This window comes from Odocoileus virginianus, chromosome 19, assembly GCF_023699985.2.
Source record: "Odocoileus virginianus isolate 20LAN1187 ecotype Illinois chromosome 19, Ovbor_1.2, whole genome shotgun sequence".
Lineage (NCBI taxonomy): Eukaryota > Metazoa > Chordata > Mammalia > Artiodactyla > Cervidae > Odocoileus > Odocoileus virginianus.
The window spans coordinates 25,168,580-25,174,857 of NC_069692.1; the positions used below are offsets into that span (position 1 = coordinate 25,168,580).

Below are 6,278 nucleotides of genomic sequence, written 5' to 3' on the forward strand. Positions count from 1 at the left end.
TTGACTATGAGGAAGTCACGGGAGACATTATCAGCTGGCTTGCTGAAATCCAGATATATACCACGTCATCAGCACTTCCCTGATCAACCAGCTCAGCAGCCCTATTAGAAGAGGAAGTGAGGGGAGACCTGGTTTGTTTCAAGTGGACCCTGTAGCTCTTTAGGGATCTGTGCTTCCATTGTTAATGGGCACAAACCATTTGCTCAATGGCATACACTGCAGTTTCTCTGGGGTTCCCTCGTACCTGTGGGTATGCAGTATTCAGAATCTATAGTGTCCTCCTTTTGGAAAACTAGGGGTCTTGCCCAGCCCTGGAGCTCTCTCCCCTTTGCTCTGTCTGTGAAAGATTAACAACAGCCTTGGAGAAAGCTAAGCCCTTCACTCTTCGAAGCCTGGCCTGGGGCTGGGTGTTCTGGTCGGGGAAGGGCACTGGGACTCCCTTCCAACCTTCTCCTGCTCCTCGGGCATGTTCTCACCAACCTTGGGCTCCAATCCCAACTTAGCAGAGCTATTTTTTTTCTCTCCAGACTGAAGATCACTTTTGAAAGAGAAAAGAGCAACAGGGTTTTGGCATTTTATCATCTTCTCTGTGGTGCTATGTATTGCAAGCTAAAGAGTTTAAACTTCATCTGGTAAGTAGAGAAATCATTGGAGAATTTTGGGGAAAAAAAGAGTGATCTGATCCTATTTTAGGTAAGAGGTTTTAAGGTTTTCGACTGTTTAACATCATTACTAACCACTTTCAGCCTCAACACTGAACACTAGCAGTTGCCTGTAAGTGTGATAGGCAGAGCAAAATATACTAGCTAAGGTGGACCATTTTATCTTTAGTGTGAGGTGGAAAGGGGAAAAGGATATAAGTAGGGTTTGGAGTCTGATAGACCTGGGTTTAAATACCGGTTCTGTCACTTAAAGACTGGGGACCTTAAACAAGCATCTTACCACTTCTAAGCCTCAGTTTTCTCATCTGAAAAATGGGGATAAATAATTGTACCCTCCCCACAGAATGGGTGTGAGGATAGAGATAACGAGTGTAAAGTGCCTGGCTCCACAGACAGAGCAAGTTCAAGAAGCCATCCTTCACTGGCATCCTTCAGTGTCGGTGTTAGGATTACAAAGTGGTTACCCTGCAGGGCTCCCGGGCGCCCCAAGACCAGAGGGTGTGCTCCCACAGCAGCCCAAAGGGAGGGGGGCTCCGATTCAGCAGGCATGGATGGAGGTGGTGCATGCCTGCTGCCCAGCTCTGAGCTGATGATGCCAAGGCCTGGCAGGGCCCCAATCCCTGGGGGACCTGCAGGGGAGGCTGGCTCCAAATTCCTAGAGTCCTGATCTACCGTCCCAGCCTGACTGGCTCTGCCTGGGTGTGTGTTTTGTCAGGAGTTGCAGGGTTAATGGCTGGGAGAACCGGTTTTAAAACATATCCTCAGGAGTTGGTCTGGGTGACTCTTCAGAGGAGCCTGGATGGGAGGCGCCAGGCCCCAGAACTGGAGTGCGTCCCAGGGCCCCGCCTGAGGTACCCACAGCTTCCTGCACATGCGGCCTATCACCCCCCACACACCTGGGCCGCCTCCTCCCACCCAGTGTGGGTGAGCAGAGAAGGAAAATGAAACAGGTCTGGGGACAGATTGTTGGGGAGGTGCCAGCCGTCCCTCATCCTCCTGTCATCCCAAGCTCCAAGGCTGGCCTTGCAGCCTTCCAAGCTGAGCAAAATAGCTCTGGAGAGCACACGAGGCTACTCTGACTTCTGACCTGGTTCCTGCTGTCTCAGGCCACCAGTTTATCCTGGCCGGAAGTAGCCACATTTTTTTTTCACTGAATGCATTTCCATCCAGATGCCCAGTTCTTTACTGCAACATGAATTCTCCCATACTCACCTCAACCCTGTCAAGAAGACTGGAGCTTTCTAAACACTAACACAGCACCTTGGACAAAATGCTGAGGGCTTCCTCAGGATGACTTTTTAGTCCTCATGCCAATGATCTACCATTACTGTCCCCATATTACAGATGAAGAAACAGGTACTTGAGAACTCAGATACCCTGCTAAAAAAGCGACATACCTAAGCTAGTGGCAGAGTTGGGAATTGAACTCCTGAAAGTTCTTCCTGCTCTGTATTCTATTTCCTCTCCTGTGATAAAAATTTGGGGACGTTGGAGACCTGGCAGGGAAAAGTGCCAGTCACTTAGCCCAGTTCACTTCCTCTGGTGACCTTGACCTCGTCCAAGTAAAAATAGTCACCAGACTCTCTAGTGACCAGGTTATTTGGACTTTCAGGACCTTTGGAGCAGGATGTAGGACTGCTCCATCCACCACCCTCACTGCCCCCTACACACACACACACACACACACACACACACACACACACACACCTGGCACTCCTCTTCTTGGGTCCAGGCAGCAGCAGCCATAGCCCTTGGCCCCTGGAAGATTCTCTTTTTTTAAATGTGTTTTAAAAAATTAGATTATATATATGTATGCATGTGTGTATACACACACACACACACACACACACACACACACACAATTTAGCATCTTAGCCATTTTTCAGTGGAGAGTTCAGCAGTTACTATATTAACATTGGTGTGAAACAAATCTCCAGACTGTTTCCAACTTACAAACTTGAAACTGTACCCATTAAACAGCAAGCTTCCTTTTCTTTCCCTCTTCCCCAGCCTCTAGAAACTACCATGCATCCTCCTGTCTCTATGAGCTTGAATTTTAGATAGCACATCTGTAAGTGGAATCATATGGTATTCTGTCTTTTGTGACGGACTTCTTTCACTTAGCATAACGTCCCCTAGATTCATCGTGTTGTAGCATGTGACAGGATGTCCTTCCTTTTTAAGGCTGAATGATATTGCATTGTCTGTATAAACCACATTGTGTTTACCCATTCACATATTGATGGACACCTGGGTGGCTTCCACCTCTTGGTTATTGTGAACAGTGCTGCTGTGAACATGGGTGTGTAAATACCTCTTTGAGACTCTGCTTTCAATTCTTTTAGATATATACCCACAAGTGGGGATTGCTGGATCATATGGTAGTTCTATTTTTAATTTTTTGAGAACCTCCACATAGTTATCATAGAAGCCACACCATCTTACATTCCTACAAACAGTGCCCAAAGTTTACAATTTCTCCATATCCATGCCAGCACTTGTTATTTTCTGGTGTGTGTGTGTGTGTGTGGAGACTATCCTGTTGGGTGTGAGGTGTGAAGACTTAACTCTCGAGCATGGAGTCCCGCACACACTGACCGGAGACTTGGACTTCCCAATGCCAGGTCTGAGACTCACTCATGACAACAGAGCTCTTGTTACATTTTCCTCATGACCAAAGAGGCCAAGTGATTCTTGCTGACTTGCTGAAAAACCTGGGACATTACAACTTCGTTTTAGAGAATCCTGAGGAACTGCCAAGGTTCAGTGAACTTCCCTGCGTGAGCAGTATTTTCAGTGGGTGTTGGGCAGACATTAATGAACATAAGTTCCAATGCAGGCAGAGATGTTGTCTTGGTCATCTCTGCATCCCCAGCACTCGGCACATGGAACATGCTCAGAAAGATTTGTTGAATAAACAAAGAAATGGGTAGCTCTCTAAGACTATTGAAAGCAGTCCCTCTGAGCTAAAGTGGTCCAGAGTGGTAACCTTTCGCAGCCTGTCATTGGTGGCTTGCAGACTGTTTTTCATGAAAGCCCCAGCTGCCCCTCCCTCCTTGCTCTAAAGCATTATGCACCTGGCTTCCAGCCGCCAGCCCACTCCTGTCACCCCCTTCTCTACAGAATGACTCTGGACTTTGTCATTCTGACAAGGCTGACAGGGAGAGAGTTTTAAAAGTTTGAGAAGGGATGCCTTTGAGGGAGGTTTTGACAGGCAATGATAAATTGTCAGCTTTGCTTCAAGAAAAACAAAGTCTATCCTGTCCTCGCTCCTTGCAGGGAAGATTTTTTAAGCTTCTCAGCACTTTTCTGTGCAGTGAGATCTAGCAGTCCACCAACCCCACCTCCTGACACAAAGACACTGCAGTGGGGAATGAGAATGAGGGGGTTTCAGGCTAATACAGATACAACAAAACTTGCTTCCTCCATGATGGTTTGAGGAAAGGGCAACAAGTGTGAAGAGAGTTGATGCCAGCCCTGTTGTCTGGGGAATTCAGCATCTGGGGAATTCAGCGAAAGAATCCTTATTGTAGGCCTGGCCTTGTTCTCTGTTCTTGACACATACTAACTCCTTTAGTCCTGCCAACAGTCTTGAAGGATGTATATTGATGTCACACCCATTGTACAGATAGGAAAACCAAGCCACTGAAAAATCAGGTCATCCACCCACAGTCATACAGCCCGTGGGATTTGGATCCAGATGTGTAGTCTCAGAGTCTGAGCTCTTATCTGTGAACCACGCCAACTGTCCTGAGTCTGTTATCAATTCATTTGCTAATTCAACAACCACTTCTAGAGAGCCTACGATGTGGCAGGGACCATGCCTAGCAACGAACAAAACACAGGTCTCACCACCCAAGGCTTTCAGTCTAACAAGGACATTTACTCCACAGGCATCTGGTCTCTGAAAGGAGACCAGGGTTAGTGGGAATCCAGACCCACAAATCACCAAACCAAATTCAAATTCATTTTGTGATCAAGAGAGTCCTGACAGACTGCTTTCCAGGAGTCAAAAGTTAAACCCCCCCCCCCTTTTTTTTTTTAAAGAAAACAGCAGTAAGGGTGTTTTAAATGGTGACTCCAGCCTCAGGAAAGAGACTTTGGAACGTCCGACTGCAAAGGGAGCCATTGCTGCTACTGCTTCAGCCTTCGCACAGAACACACCTGCCCATCCAAGAGCCAAGTAATGCCAAGATTTCCTCATGAAAATGCCAAATGAAGTCACGAGAAATATCAACTGATACTAACAGTGGCCAAATTCCTGCACAGGAGTAGGATGAGAGGAGCTAAGAGCTGCCCTTAGCTTCTCTGGGGAGACCAGCCAAGTAGCACTTTCTCATCAACTCCAATAAGCCATGGGTTGTGTGTGTGTGCAAATACCCTGCATTCTACAGATGTGTTGGGGAAAGATGGAACACTCATGTGTCTCTATTTGTGGGGCAGCGGGCAGTTCAGAGCACAGACCTGGGTTTCATCCTGGCCCCCCAGCTCATGCAGGCAAATCTGTCTCTCCTTCAGCCTCCACATCTGTAAAATGGGACTAATTTCTAAGGATGTAAGGATGAAAGGAGAGAATCCTGTTGAATATTTAATATGGGTGCCTGGCCAGAGAAAGGTACCAGAAGGGTCAGCAAATATTCTCTTCTATATTATCTGCAAAAAATCTCACTGACTTTGAAATTCACTACATGTAAATAAATGTGCTATGAACACTGTATGAAAGTATTTGTTCTATATTGCTTAAAGTAAAAGCTTTATCCCCATCAGACACACGGTAGGGCCAATGCCATATTTCTTCCTATTTTCAATCAGGTGGCAGTAGGAGCAGGAACCTCAACATCCAGTTCAAGGGTTTGTCCGGTGGCTCAAACTTCCTCCCTTCAGCTCTGGCTTCAGTCCATTGCATCTACTCAGAATCAGAGTTTTGCCCACCCCACTCATCCTGACTTCCAGGCCCCTCTTCGGTTGGCTCCCCAGGAAGCAGACTCTTTTGGGTACATGTAATTTAGCAAGGAGAGGCCCCTAGAGGAGACCAGTAAGGGCAGCGGTACAGTGGAGGAGAGGAGGTCCATCCCTGGTGCGGTCTCAGCAGAGCCCCGCGGAGGGCGGCGTCAGGCTGACCCTGCCGGGGACCTGTGCGTGCACCTGCGTCTTCCCTGCCCTCCGGGGACGGGAGCCCGAAACACAGACCAGGGAAGACAGGCAGCGGGAGTGCGAGTGGCCCGTTCACCATCTCTGCCAGTGACCTATTTGGGGGAACCTGGGCTTCCCATTGTCACAACTTTGGGTTCTGTGGGTCTAGAGAGCCTAATTTCCAGAAGGATGACATGGAAACGGTCTACTCAACCTCAATCTATGGCAGCCACTTGTTCATTTGGGGGCTTCTCATGCTGTAGAGAGAACATCAGGCAAAGAGAGAAGCCGCCACCCCAGCCGGGGTAATTAACCCTGATCGTTAGGAGGAGGCCCTGTCGCTGCTACCACGGGCCAGGCGGGGCTGTGTGCGGAACTCAGGGCAACTGGAGGTCACTCCCACGCCCAGGGTTAACTGCGACCCAGCAATCACAGCCGGCATGGCCGAGGCTCAGACTCTTCACAAATGAAGGGCTGGGTCCC

At 48.2% G+C, this 6,278-nt stretch overlaps 1 long non-coding RNA gene across 1 annotated transcript; it reads left to right on the forward strand.

Moving 5' to 3' along the window:
* Positions 1 to 542: 542 nt before the first annotated feature.
* LOC139039622 (uncharacterized) lies at positions 543 to 5,384 on the forward strand. The gene is made up of 2 exons (XR_011492956.1): positions 543 to 632; positions 4,710 to 5,384. It is a non-coding gene; the product is annotated as an uncharacterized lncRNA (long non-coding RNA).
* The last annotated feature ends 894 nt before the right edge of the window (positions 5,385 to 6,278 follow it).